A 15,317-nucleotide genomic window follows, 5' to 3' on the forward strand; every position below is an offset into this window, starting at 1 on the left:
TCAGCCTCCCAAGTCACTGGGATTACAGCGCCTGCCACCATGCCCAGCTAATATTTGCATTTTTAGTAGAGATGGGTTTTCACCATGTTGGTCAGGCTGGTCTTGAACTGCTGACCTCCAGTGGTCCACCTGCCTTGGCCTCTCAAAGAGTTGGGATTACAGGTGTGAGCCACCGCACTCGGCAAATATCACTTATTAAATGAAATATCACAAATAGACTTGGACATTTAACAACTTTTAAATAAACGTGTCCTATGTATTTTTTGCCTGTCCATGTTCCAATTGTTAGACAGCAACCTCTGAGGGGCAGGGACTGTAATTTGCCTTGTCTGCCATTTGCAATGTTGCTATTATATTCTGTGATGATGAGGCCTTCCTCCTGTGCAGAAGGGTATCCATGCAACCCAGGATTTTTCAGCAGTGGCAGCACACTGGGCCTTCAAAGTGATATTAGCCTGATCATGGTAAAATAGCCACATTGGTTCTCTATATTCCTGCCTTCTTCTGCTCCAACATGCATTTGCCCTCTACCTGTCACCTAGGTGTATAGGAGGCCATATATTCCTATCTGAGGTCCAGACTAGGGAGATGAGACATAGTTGCTCACAATGCCTGCAAACATTTCCTGCACATGCCCCTTTTTCCTTCACCTCAGCTAAGGGTGCCCGATAAATGCTGCATGAGTGGTGAATTTGGTGGAGGAGAGAGCCTGGTGGGTACTAGGTCACAAGGAGCTCTCTTCTAACTGATACAAGTATGATGGCAGATTATGCAGTTACTGAGACAGGGAAATGGCGGGGTGGGGCAGGCACCTGTCCTGGCTTGAGTTATATCTTGCATTGTCTTTGTGCATTTGTTTGAATTTGTATTCTACTAAAAATACAAATATTAGCTGGACATGGTGATGCATGCCTGTAATCCCAGCTACTCGGGAGGCTAAGGCAGGAGAATCACTTGAACCTGGGAGGTGGAGGTTGCAGTGAGCCAAGATCATGCCATTGCACTCCAGCCTGGGTGACAGAGTGAGACTCTGTCTCAAAATAAATAAATAAATAAATAAATAGGAGCTCACAGTTTATTGGGAGAGAAAGATAAGTAAACAAATAATTACAACTCATGTCCACCAACTCGTGTTTTAAAAAATCTTTTCACAGCCTAGGCAACATAGTGAGACCCCATCACTACAAAAATTAAAAAATTAGCTGGCCATGGTGGCACATGCCTGTAGTTCCAGCTACTCAGGAGGCTGACATGGGAGGATTGCTTGAGCCTGGGAGGTCGATGCTACAGTGAGCCATGATGGTGCCACTGCACTCTAGCCTGGGATACAGAGTGAGACCCTGTCTCAAATATATGAATAAACTTCCAATTCAAAGCTCAAAACTTACCTGCCCCTGGAAACTTTTCCTGACTGGCCCAACCTGGCAGGCCATTTCTCTAATTTCCATCTCCTGAACCTCTATGAACTCAGTTTGTATTCTTTAACTTTGTGCTTCTGCTTACATGGCTTTTCATTTTATGAGGGCATATTGTCTCCCCGACTAGATTATAAACTCTACCATCAATCAACACATGTTTGTGGAGTCTTTACTGTTGAGAGTATACCTTGAAATCCTGGACAGATAAAAATGACCAAACGTCATAGGACCAGATAATTTAGGAGGACAAGCTAAAGGATTGGTGGGATGGTAAAAAACACCACCATGACTTAAAGCATGCAGATGGAGAGGTCAGGGTTGTTCAGCTGTGAAAATGTTACAAAATAACATTAGTCAAGAGACAGAATTAGAAAGACGGTCTTGGAAAAGAGAAAGACATTGGGCAGAAAACAAGATTAATAGGAGGCCCCCAGAAACCACTGTAGCTGTAAGCTACAAACAGATATGGCAAGATTTAGAGGACACAGGCTTCCCTCCCAGTTCAAACCCCAGAGTTTATTTTCCTCAAATGGCCCATCATTCACCATTTGTTTTTTTCCTCTTCAAGGTCATAGGAGTTTGGCTCTCTTGTGTCTTTCACTGCCACCACCTACTGTTCTACTTGATGAAACTCCTCCGCCACGAGCCTTTTGCCAAACCAGCTCTATTAATTTGAATTGAGGTTGACATTTCCCCACTTCTTTCTTACTCTACCAAGCTCTGAAAAAACTCACAATTCCCACATAGAGTTTTTATAGGATTTTTGCTAATAAACACATGGAAAGATGCAGGGGTTAACAAAAATAACAATGAAAAAATTCAAGGACTCTCAGAAGGCACCTCCTCTATTCATCCCTGATCTTCACAGATGTATATAGATTGTCCGTATATTTGCTTGTCCTCTTCCCTAAGTCTTTTCTTATGTGTTTCTGTGAATGATTTCTAGTCCTTGTATTTTTTTTTCTTTTTTTGAGTCAGGGTCTCACTCTATTGCCATGCTGGAGTGCAGTGTCGTGATCTCAGCTCACTGCAACCTCTGTTTCCCAGGCTCAAGTGATCCTCCCATCTCAGCCTCTCAAGTAGCTGGGACCACAGGTGTACACCACAATGCCTGGCTAATTTTTTTGTATTTTTTGGTAGAGACAGGGTTTTTCCATTTTGCCCAGGCTGGTTTTGAACTACTGAGCTCAGGCAATCCACCTGCCTTGGCCTCCCAAAGTGCTGGGATTACAGGTGTGAACCACTGTGCCCAGCCTAGTCCTTGTTTTAGAAGCCACCTCCCAACCCTGTCTCTTATTGTTTAAAGAAAATCTTTTCACAGCATAGGCAACACAGTGAGACCCCATCCCAACAAAAAATAAAAAATTAGCTGGGCATGGTGGCACATGCCTGTAGTCCCAGCTACTCAGGAGGCTGAAATGGGACGATTGCTTGAGCCTGGGAGGTCGATGCCACAGTGAGCCTTGATGGTGCCACTGCACTCCAGTCTGGGAGACAGAGTGAGACCCTGTCTCAAATAAATAAATAAATGAACAAAAATCTTTTCAGTTAATGACTTTTTTTTTTTGAGACAGAGTCTCACTCTGTCCTCCAGGCTGGAGTGCAGTGGTGCAATCTTGGCTCACTGCAACCTCTGCCTCCCGGGTTCAAGTGATTCTCCTGCCTCAGCCTCCTCAGTAGCTGGGACTGCAGATACATACCATCATTTTTGTATATATATATTTTTTGTATATTTTACAGAGACCAAAATGGTTTCACCATTTTGCCCAGGCTAGTCTCAAACTCCTGAGCTCAAGCGATCTGTCCGTATCAGCCTCCCAAAGTTCTGGGATTACAGGTGTGAGCCACCGTACCCGGCCAGTGAACATTTCTTAAGGGTCTACTATTTTCCAGACATCAGGGTCAGTACTTGCTTGTAAAGTGCACCCTAGAGTGAAGTACTCAGATTTTAGCCCCAAATAGATTTTTAAAAAAATGTTTTTTGAGACGGAGTCTCCTTCTGTATCTCAGGCTGGAGTGCAATGGTGGGATCTCGGCTCACTGCAACCTCTGCCTCCCAGGTTCAAGCAATTCTCCTGCCACAGCCTTCTGAGTAGCTGGGATTACAGGCACCCACCGCCATGCCCAGCTAATTTTTGTATTTTTAGTAGAGACGGGGTTTCACCGTGTTGGCCAGGCTGGTCTCGAACCCCTGACCTCAGATAATCTGCCCTCCTTGGCCTCCTAAAGTGCTGGGATTATAGGCATGAGCCACCGCACCCAACCCCATATAGGCTTGAGTTGGTACCACTTTTTTGGACCATAGAAGTAAGTCTGGTGCAGTGGAAATAGCACTAGATTGAGTCAGGAGATCTGAGTCCTTGTCATAGTTCTGTCACTAACTAGTTGAATAATGACACTAATTATACTAATATTAATAAGTAACATTTATTGGGTTTTTATAATGTGTTAGGTACTATGCTAAGTGCTTTACATGGATTATCTGATTTAGTCTCACAACAAATGTATAAACTCAATGCTATTACTGTTTTCATTTCACAGGGGAAAATGAGATTTAGGGTAAGGAGACATGCTTAAGGTCCAGAATTCCTAAGTGGTAGAGCAGAGGTGCAAATCCAGGCAGTCTGACTCCAGAGCCTATACAAGTCAATTTCACTCTTCTGGCTTTGGTTTACTCATCTGTAAAATGAGAATGATATATGAGAAGGTCTCTAAAGTCTCTTTGAACTCTAAAATCCTGTTTCCTATGCTGCAATTTGGGTTCAAGACCCCAGGTTGCCCTTTATGTCTTAGGCCGCCCTGAGCTTACACTTCTCACTCACGTAAATTTGTTCCTGGACCCCTGCATAAATAACATCCACAATGCTTCATCCCTCAGGTTTTTTTTTTCTTTTTGTTTTGTTTTGTTTTGAGACAGAGTCTCTCTCAGCCTGAAAAAAATAAAACAGTCCTACTGGCATGATATTTACCAGAGTTACTTAGCAAAGAGTTTTTTTTTTAACCAGGGATATTTGCCAGAGGATTTTCAATACACAAAAACATGCATATATATATATATATATATATACATATATATACATATATGTCTATGTGTATATATATTGAGACAGGTCTAACTCTGTCGCCAGGCTGGAGTTCAGTGGCACGATCTTGGCTCACTGTAACCTCTGCCTCATAGGTTCAAGTGATTCTCATGCCTCAGCCTCCCAAATAGCTGGGATTACAGGCTTGCATCACCACATCTGGCTAATTTTTGTATTTTTGGTAGAGATGGGTTTCGCCATGTTGGCCAGGCTGGTTTCGAACTTCTGACCTCAAACGATCCACCCGCCTTGGCCTCCCAAGGTGCTGGGATTACAGGCATGAGCCACGGGGGCCGGGTCAACTTGCTTATATTTTAAGTTACCTGAAAAGAGCAGATGTGATATTTTATATACTATCCGCAGATGTGATACTTTATATACTATATGTTCATAATTTTGTTTAGTAAGGTACATTGAGAAAAGATGAAGAAATGCCAAAAAGTGTTAACAGTGGTTATCTCTTTTCCTTTTCCTTTCTTATATTTTCCTGATTTACGATGATTGTGTACACTTTTTATTTTTCTTTTTTTTTTTTTTTTTTTTTTAAGATGGAGTCTTGCTGTGTAGCCCAGGCTGGAGTGCACTGGCGCGATCTTGGCTCACTGCAACCTCTGCCTCCCTGGTCCCGGTTTAAGCAATTCTCCTGCCTCAGCCTCCCAAGTAGCTGGGATTACAGGCACGAGCCACCATGCCCAGTTAATTTTTGTATTTTTTTTTTTTTTTTTTAGTAGAGACAGGATTTCACCATGTTGGTCAGTCTGGTCTTGAACTCCTGACCTCGTGATCCGCCCACCTCGACCTTCCAAAGTGCTGGGATTACAGGCGTGAGCCACCGTGCCTGGCCAATTGTGTATACGTTTCAAACTGAGAGAAATGCTTTATATTTTGCCTCTTTCTACAAGGGATTTGAAGCACCTTGTCAAAAGAATACAAATGTCATAAGACTATAGAAATAGAAAATAGAAATACAAAATTATTTCTTCCTCTTCCTTTCTCTAAAGGAAGAGGAAGCTCATGTGTGATGACTGAAAACTAAATTCACCTTTTTGGGTAGTCAGTGGGTGGAGAAAGGGGGAAGCACAGTCAATTACACAATTTTTATTATCAGAAAGAAAGAAGCAAAGCAATTCCTCAAGAGAGACAGAGATTTTCCTGTCACTAAATTCTTTTCCCCCCAATTGAAAAGACAGGATTATAGTAAACAAAATTTTTTGAAAAAACAAAACACTTATTATCCCATTGCCCTCATACAACTTTCATCATTGCCTATCAGCTTTTAGTCCTTATCCACAGACACATATAATTTTACATGGCTGCAATTAGAGTCTGTATACCATTTCGTGTTCTGCTTTTTTCAATGAACATATTGTAAAGTTTGTTCTCGCCAAGTTTAAAATGAAGAAACTGAGGCCAGCACAAGAAGATCCAATGCAAAGGGTTTATTCAGGCTCCTGGGTGAGGTTCTGCAGTCCGACAGGAGGGGCCAGAGAAGTCGCACGGACTCCTCTCAGGCACGGGGTTTTATAGGGAGTGAAGGAGCTCGATTGGTTGTGGGAGAGCAGGGTGTGGGCAAAGCAGTACTACTATTGGGTAGGGTTAGGGTTACAAGCCTTTGTTTGAAGGCCAGGCTGTGCGAGAAGGGGAGAAAGGAACATGCCCGGGCATGTCCGAGCTTCCCTGAGCATGTCTGAACTTTTGAAAAAAGTGGGGGTGGGGGATGTGCGTCTGTGCTCCCGGCAAGGCAACCGGCCTTACATTCCGACCTTTTGATGATTGATAGAGGGCGCTGCTCTTTCTGACTACTTCCTGCTGAATAGGGGCAAAGTAAGGGGGACAGGTCAGTTGGCTGATGCCTTGACTGAGAGTCGGACGAAGGGATGAAGCAGCATTTGGTTAACAGCCACTCGTCCAATTTTTTGCATACAAGCTTGTAGGAACCTGAGAAGAAAAGGGGCCATTAGTAATAGCAAACAGATTACAATGATAGGAGTGATGATAGGAGTTAGCCAGGCAAGCATGGGATGCTACCAGTTTAGGGACAAAACTCCTGTATTTTGCTTTTTTCGGAGGTCTTCTTGGAGGTGGTGGAGAGCATTGATGTTCTCCTCTACTAGGCTTGATTCATTGATGTAGTAGCAGTACTCTTCCTGGAGAAACATACAGGTACCTCCTTTTTCCACCATTAATAGGTCAAGGCCCATCGGTTTTGGAGAGTTACCTGGGCTAATGACGTGATTTGTTGCTGGAGGGAGGCCAGAGAGGCGGCTGATGCTTTCAATGGCCACACGGAGCTTGTCCTCTAATTGAGTGGCTGAAGTGACACTGTAGCCTAGGGCACCACTCCCAAGTCCGGCTGCTGCTAGAGAAGATGCTAGAGAGAGACCAACAACTATTGGGAGGAAGACTGCTTGTTTGTCTCGGTGAGCAGAGGGAGGCGTAAGGAGAGATAGGAGCTCAGCTTGCCCGTATACCTTTAACTGCGGGACTAGGGTAATGGGCACACAGGGGAGGGGAACTGTGCCTAAGAGGGGTTTGTTAAGGGAGGCACATAAAAGCAATTAGTGAAGTTTATGGCTTCGACTAGCATTAGCCAGGAGAAAGGTTGGGGGTTGCTGCACCTTCATTATTACCCTTATCATCATCACTGTCATTACTACAACCTTTATCATCACCACCTTCAGCATCATCACCTTTACCATCACTACCATTACCATCATCACCATTACCATAACCTTCATTATGATCACCACTTTCACCATCATTACCATTGCCATAACCTTCATTATGATCACTATTTTCACCATTATTACCATCACCTCCATCATCACTTACAACATACTACCATCACTTCATCATCACCTTCATTATACCTTCATTATCATTACCACTTTCATTACCACCACCATTATTAACAGTCACCTTCATCTCGAGGGCCTGAGTTGGTTAGTTAAGGTGGCCTCATTCTGTAGGTCCACTGGGGAGGTGACGTGCCTCAAGGGTGGCTGAATCTGTAACTACTGCATAGGCCGCTTTTTGTTGTGCCACGGCTGTCACTATTGAACTCCTATTTACAAAAAGGCAAGGTCTGGGCTAGAGAGAGGAAGGTTAGACAGGCCCTCCCGATGTGTAACAAATGTGTCTATTAGTTTAGGATAGAAATGGGCTGGGGAGGGGGAATGGGATGGAAGAGGAAACGAAGTAGCCGAGTTGAGTAGAGAGGTGGGATGAAGGCTGACTGAAGGATTTTTAAAGAGAAAGTAAGACTCAGAGTGTGGAGGAATGGTAAAGAAGGCATTTTTTTCTTTTCTTTATGGAAAGCCCTGGTTTGGGTAGATTCTGGACTAGGCATCCTAATGGCGACTTGGGGTCTAAGCGGGACTTCTCGTTCCTCATAGTTGGCTTTTGTGGGGCAGTCAGAGGTGAGGAAGGGATAGGAACAGGTACTACACCTAACACGGACAGAAGTATTCCTTTCCTGAAGGAGGTGGTTGAGGGAATTTTCAGGCAGCAATAAGTATTAAAAGAAGGAGAATGGAGAGAGACAGGACTGAAGTTACTTGAAAATCAGGAGGCACAATAAAGACAGTATTACATAGAGGACCAACAAACAAAGGGTGGGTGCCCCCCAGAAGGGAGACCAGTCTGATGCCTTCCCGACCACGTCCCCGAAGGGATATTTCAGGGACGTCTTGGCTAAGGTGTACCCGTATAATCTCCGGGCCTGGTCACCTCAGAACTTTTCAGTCCAGAGGTGAATCACCGTTATGCCTTATGACGTCCCCGTGGAACTGCAGGTTGAGGCCCACACAAGCCCCGTAGCTGTTAGGCTGTGGGACTACACATAAACCCACTCACTTACTCGCATCGGAATTAGGAAGAGAGAGAGAAAAATAGAGTTAAAAGTGGAAAGTGGCTGCCATTTTAAGGGCGGGGAGCGGCCGCCATTTTGAGAGGAAGAGAGAAAGAGAGAGAGAGAGAAACAGAAAGAGAAAGAAACCAAAAATACAGTTTCTTAACAGGAGCCTTTTATGCCAATGGGCTAGTTTAAAACAACAATTTTGATATAAGCTGGGGGGTTTGGCTCTGCCATGAGGCAGAGCTGCTTGAACAGGGCTTCTGAGTACCCACACCTCAGTCACTGGTAAGGGTTCAGGAAAGTGGGGATGTTTCCCTCAAATTCCTGACCCTAAAAACCCCTCACGGGGAAAGAACAAGAGTGTAGGGACGTCTCCTCTTACACTCAGGTCCTAAGCCAGGGCCCCGGACCCATGGCAGAAAGCCAGAGTCCTGGACCCACGGCCAGAGTCCTGGACTCCCAGCAGGAATCCCTGACGCTGCAGTGGTTTCCAACAGGGACTCCCCAACTGTGGGGTGGTGGGCAACAGAAGTCTTACCTTGTGGTGAAACGGCAGCTCCCCAGTCCGGCTTTGTGTGGAGGAGTCAGTTTCCCCCAGGAGGGGTCTTACAACTCCTCCCGGGTTTCAGCACCATTTGTAAGGTTTGTTCTCGCTGAGTTTAAAATGAAGAAACTGAGGCCAGCACAAGAAGATCCAATGCGAAGGGTTTATTCAGGCTCCCGGGTGAGGTTCTGTGGTCTGACAGGAGGGGCCGGAGAAGTCGCATGGACTCTTCTCAGGCACGGGGTTTTATAGGGAGTGAAGGAGCTCGATTGGTTGTGGGAGAGCAGGGTGTGGGCACAGCAGGACTACTATTGGGTAGGGTTACAAGCCTTTGTTTGAAGGCAAGGCTGTGCGAGAAAGGGAGAAGGGAACATGCCTGTGCGTGTCCGAGCATGCCCGAGCATGTCCGAGCTTCCCCGAGCATGTCCGAGCTTTTGAAAAAAGCGGGGGTTGGGGGGCGGTGGTGTGCATCCATGCTCCTGGTGAGGCAACCGGCCTTACACATGTCATAAACCAGTTTTCATATTTAGTCTTCCATAATTATAATTTTTAACAGCTACATAATGGTCTATTGCTGGCACTGAATTCCATAAGAAATTTCTCATGTAGGATTAACATAAGGGACAGTGTCCTCAGTAACGGTTTTATAATGCACACAGAAGAGATTTTCACATTACTTTCTTGAAACTACCCTGGCTGAAAGCCAAGGATGTAGCATTGAGGCACTTCTGCGGGGCTGAGCTCAGATGGGTCAGGCATGTAACCTTCTGGGGCTCCAACTTGATCTGAGGACACAAAAAGTAAAATGCCACGAAAAGGAGTAGATGGATAGAATGCCCCTGACAATATATTCCATAAATGTCTCTTCTCATAGCCAGGCTTTTGACACGATCTCAGAGGCAGAGTATTATTCTCTGATGAAGGTCAGAAGTATTGGTATGCTCTGTTGTTGACTGAGGCAGGATCCATATGTTTTGGAAGCCAGATAAACAGGTGGACGGGTGACAGAGTTACCATTCTGGCTTGAAAGTTGAGAAGCCTGGCAAGTGTTGTTGTCTGCATAGAAGTTTACCTCATATCTTCATGGAGGTAGGGTGCAGGTGAGGTCAGATTTTTCTTAGGAAGCAGCTTTTGGATCTGAGTTCTATACCACAAAGGAGGGATTTTCGATATGAACAATTTTCAAAGCCCATTATCAGTCAGGTGGCATGGGCATAAGAAGAGAGTCTCAAAATATTCCAATGGAACCTTGGGTTTTAGGAATTATAGGGTCCCGGTGTGCCTTCCAGTATCAATTAGCTGCAGAATGGGGTTTTATATCAACTAATTGAATTTTGGAGACTGTCACTAAGAACAATTAAAATTTTTTGCATAAATGATATCAAGCTGTTATTTCTGGCACTAATTATATAGCAAAGCCTATTGCTTCTTAAGAACCATACCTAATATACAATAATAAAATTTTGTCAGCAGCATAAAACCAGCTTCAGTTTTATTTTAAGAATTTATTTTTTTTAAGAGAGTCTCACTATATTGCCCAGGCTGGTCTCAAATGCCCAGGCTAAAGTGATCCTCCCACTTCAGCCTCCCAAAGTGTTGGGATTATAGGCATAAGCCAGCGTGCCTGGACCAATTTTAATATTTTTAGTATATAAACATTACAACCACATAACAAACAAACCTTCTTTAAAATGGAGAAAAAGAAGAAAATAATTAGCTGCAATACCATCATCCTAACACAACTATCAAAGGGTTTTGTGTAGATGGATAGAATGTCCCTTACAATATATTCCATAAATATCTCTTCTCATAGCCAGGCTTTTGACACGACCTCAGAAGCAGAGTACATTTATTCTCTGATGAAGGTCAGAAGTATTGGTATGCTCCTGAGTCTCCTGATTTTTTCACCACCGTATTTTACATATTTATATTCATATAATATATATATACACACATTTATGTCCTGTCTTAATAATTATAATTGCACATATAATACATAAGTGTATTTTCCTTTAAAAATTTGGAACATTAAAGAAAAAGCTAAAAGTCCCTTTGGACCCTTATCCTACACACCTTCCCCCCTCCCTGAAATAACCACTGTCATGAGTTTGATATGCATTCTTCCCATCCTTTAAAAAAATAGCCGGCATGGTGGCTCACACCTGTAATCCCAGCACTTTAGGCAGTTGAGGCAGGAGGATCCCTTGAAGACAGGAGTTTGAGACTGAGACCAGCCTGTGCACCGTCTCAAGACCCTGTCTCTACAAAAAATTTAAAAATTAGCCAGGTGCAGAGGCATATGCCTGTGTCACCTACTTGGGAGGCTGAGGCAGGAGGATCCCTTGAGCTCAGGTGCTCAAGGCTGCAGTGAGCTATGATCGTACCACTGTACCACTGCACTCTGGCCTGGGTAACAGAGTGAGACTCTCTCTCTCTCTCTCTCTCTCTCTCTCTCTCTCTCTCTCTCTCTCTCTCTCTCTCGACAGATTCTCACTCTATCACCCAGGTTGGAATACAGTGGTATGATCACAGCTCATGGCATCCTTGAACACCTGAGCTCAAGGGATCCTCTGCCTCCCAGGTTCAAGCGATTCTTGTGCCTCAGCCTCCCAAGTAGCTGGGATTACAGGTGTGCACCACCACACCCAGCTAATATTTGTATTTTTTTTAGTAGAGACGGGGTTTCACCATGTTGGCCAGGCTGGTCTCGAAATCATGGCCTCTAGTGATCCACCTACGTTGGCCTCCCAAAGTGCTGGGATTGCAAGTGTGAACCACAGCACTGGGCTGAGACCGTCTCAAAACAACAACAACAACAGCAACTGTTGCATGGGAAATACATAGTATTGTTTTGTGTTTGTTTTCTGTGCATAAATGATTACATTTGGCAACTCGGATTTTTCACACAAAAATGTTTTTGAGGTCTATTGTTATTGACACATCTAGTTCATTCCCTTTAACTGCTGTATTGTAATCCATTTAGTGAATAGGACACATTTGATTTAGCCATTCCCTAAAGAATTCTCATCTTTGGCCGGGTTCAATGGCTCATATCTGTAGTCTCAGAACTTTGGGAGGCTGAGGTGGGCAGACTGCTTAAGCTCAGGAGTTCAAGACCAACTTGGGCAATGTGGTGAAACCCTGTCTCTACTAAAAATACAAAAATTGGCCAGTGCAGTGGCTCACCCCTGTAATCCCAGCACTTTGGGAGGCTGAGATGGGCAGATCACTTGAGGTCAGGAGTTTGAGACCAGCTTGGCTAACATGATGAAACCCCGTCTCTACTAAAAATATAAAAATTAGCTGGGCATGGTGGCGCACGCCTGTAGTCCCAGCTACCTGGGAGGCTGAGGTGGGAGAATCACTTGAACCCAGAGGTTGCAGTGAGCCCAGATTGCGTGCCACTGCACTCCAGCCTGGGTGACAAAGGGAGACTCCACCTCACCCCTCCAAAAAAGAATTATCATCTTTAAAAAAAATTGTGGCAAGAGAAAGAGTGCTAATAAGTCTGCTAAACTGGCTCAATTTCCCTGGTGTCACTCTGAGCACACCAGTGCAAAGAGACAACCTGAAGTAAGATGAAATAAATCACTTTGCATCTCTGCATACAGGTGCTGAGATGACTGGTCCTCACATTACCATACTGTGAGTCTAGATTCACAGTGCTGTTAAGTTGAACTTTTTGCAATGATGGAACTGTTCTCTATCTACACTGTCTCGAAAGTAGCCACTAGCCCCATGTAGCTATTGAAATATGAACAGTGCAACTGAGATTTGGTTTTTAACTTAAATTTGGTCACTGGCAGCTAATGGCTATCAAATTGGATGGTGCAGTAGTCTAGCAAATGGTCATTAAAGCCACAGTTTTTTTTGTTTTTTTTTTTAATATTACAAGTTACATCATCAGAAGCTCCAAGACAATTGAGTCCATTCTCTAAAGGTGAAGTGGTGATGCTGAGATCTGGTCTTGGCCCTCTTACAGACTTTTCTTTTAAGGTTAAGTCTCCTTATTCCTGGCCTCAAGATGGGTTAAAAGATTCATTATCATACATAAAAGACAAGGTTGCTAAAATGTCTGTCTTTCTGGGAAATAACTATCCTCAAACCAAGTAGAAATTAATTTCTAATTCCAACACCCTCACTTGACATTTAATAAACTAAAATCCCTCATCAATCATCCCACTAGCCCACTAAAAGCTTCAAGGATGACAGAAGTATTACACAAAATCAACAGAAGAGTATAAACATCTTACAAAAATGGTCTTGGCTAAGAGCCAGTATTGTTCAGTTAGTTGGGTTATGTCTAATAAATGGGGTTTAGACTCAGAGAGAACTGATCTACTTTCTTGTTTTCCATAAATGCCTGTGGGGCTCTCTGAATCCCCATGTTGATCTCCTTTATCACCCAGAAGGTTCCTGACTGCCCCATATAGCCTGCTAAATCTATAGCTCACATAGATAGGCACGTGGTTATGCAATTTAATCCTAGAGCGGGCTCCAAAATGTCCAGGTCTAGTGTCCAGTTGATCTTCCCTGGCAGTATCAGGCAGATATGACAGCACATGTGAGCTGAAAGGAGGAATAGTGAGAGGCTCAAAGGCACAAATACATACACTCTAAATACAGACAATGGTAAAATAACACGAAAAACATGTTAGCTATGCCTGTTATAAAAATCCATTACTTGGCCAGGTGCGGTGGCTCACGCCTGTAATCCCAGCACTTTGGGAGGCTGAGGCAGCCTGACCAACGTGGAGAAACCCCATCTCTACTAAAAAAATACAAAATTAGCCGGGCATGGTGGCACATGTCTGTAATCCCAGCTACTCAGGAGGCTGAGGCAGGAGAATCGCTTGAACTCGGGAGTCAGAGGTTGTGGTGAGCCGAGATCGCACCATTGCACTCCAGCCTGGGCAACAAGAGCGAAACTCCGTTTCAAAAAAAAAAAAAAAAAAAAAAAAAAAAAAAAAAAAAAATCCATTACTAGCTCCTCTTTTTCATATGGGCCCCGATGTATAAAAGTATACCTATCCTCTGGTCTTTCCCTCCCCCTCCCATTTCCTGTTCTTTTATGTTTACTTTCTCCCATCTCTTTGCTTAGTCTCTTTCTCCTCCTGCCTCTGGCAATTTCCACTGCTGATCCCCTTTCTTCTTTTTCTGGGGCCAGTCTTTTAGCATCCTTCAACAAGGTCATGGACTCAGTTAATCTATAAATGATATCAGGCCATTAAGATATAAGTTAAGGATAGGGGCAGAGCCTGGGTAGGAGAGCCTGGCCCTGCTGTCCCCACCGGACGGAGGCACCATGCACTCGGTCCACTTGTGCTCTTCAGCCAGCACACCAGACATGGTCCAAACTCCTGCAGGGCTGGCTGCAGCAACTCCCTGACACTCAGGAAGGCCCAGGCTGGAGAGGCAATACCTGCTCCCAACAGCCATCTCCCAGGAAGGACCCTGTTGCTAGTGTGGAGCAGACGAGTCAACTTTATGGGCTGGAAGTCCTACCCGGAGGCTGCTTACTGAGCTGTGATGGCTACAAGGACAGATGGGGGGAAGGGCTCAGGGTGCCCAAGACCTGGCCCGCTGGAGCCTGTCACCTGATGGCTGGAGACCACTACACACCAGCCTGCCCGGGCCTTTCTTTCGGCTCATTTAGGGGCCTCCCCTGTGGAGGCAGGGATACACAAAATGCCTTGGGGCTGGATAGGCCTGCCTTTCAGTCTAAACAGAGGCCTAAACACAGCTGGCCAGAAGAGGCAGATAACAGAAACGGATAAAGCTGGCCGGGCGTGGTGGCTCACGCCTGTAATCCCAGCACTTTGGGAGGCTGAGGTGGGTGGATCACGTGAGGTTGGAAATTCGAGATCAGCCTGACCAACATGGAGAAACCATATCTCTACTAAAAATACAAAATTAGGCGGGCGTGGTGGCGCATGCCTGTAATCCAAGCTACTGGGGAGGCTGAGGCAGAAGAATCGCTTAAACCCAGGAGGCAGAGGTTTCGGTGAGCTGAGATCATGCCATTGCACTCCAGCCTAGGCAACAAGAGCAAAACTCAAAAAAAAAAAAAAAAGAAAGAAAGAAATGAATAAAGCTGGCTGGGTGGGGACTATCCGAGGGGCAACCACCAGTGAGCTCTGCTAGTTGCGGCTATATAGGACATATGTGTTGCCAGATCTGATTTTTCAATAGAAACCAGATAGGAGTTTTTTATATAAATGTTTAATTGACTGTTAATTGAAAACTTCTATGTATCAGTGAACATGATAGAGCCCACAGCCTGTGGGTCTGCGCCCCTGGATTAAAATGCAGCCCCACCAGGAAGCCATAACCTGCAGTCCCATCCTGACTCTGGCCACCCCATCCTCCAGGCATGCTGGCTGCTGCTCCAAGACTCTCCTGTCCCCAGGACCAAC

Source organism: Aotus nancymaae, unplaced genomic scaffold (assembly GCF_030222135.1).
Source record: "Aotus nancymaae isolate 86718 unplaced genomic scaffold, 86718_ANA_hifiasm-v0.15.2.pri h1tg000081l, whole genome shotgun sequence".
In the NCBI taxonomy this organism is placed as follows: domain Eukaryota; kingdom Metazoa; phylum Chordata; class Mammalia; order Primates; family Aotidae; genus Aotus; species Aotus nancymaae.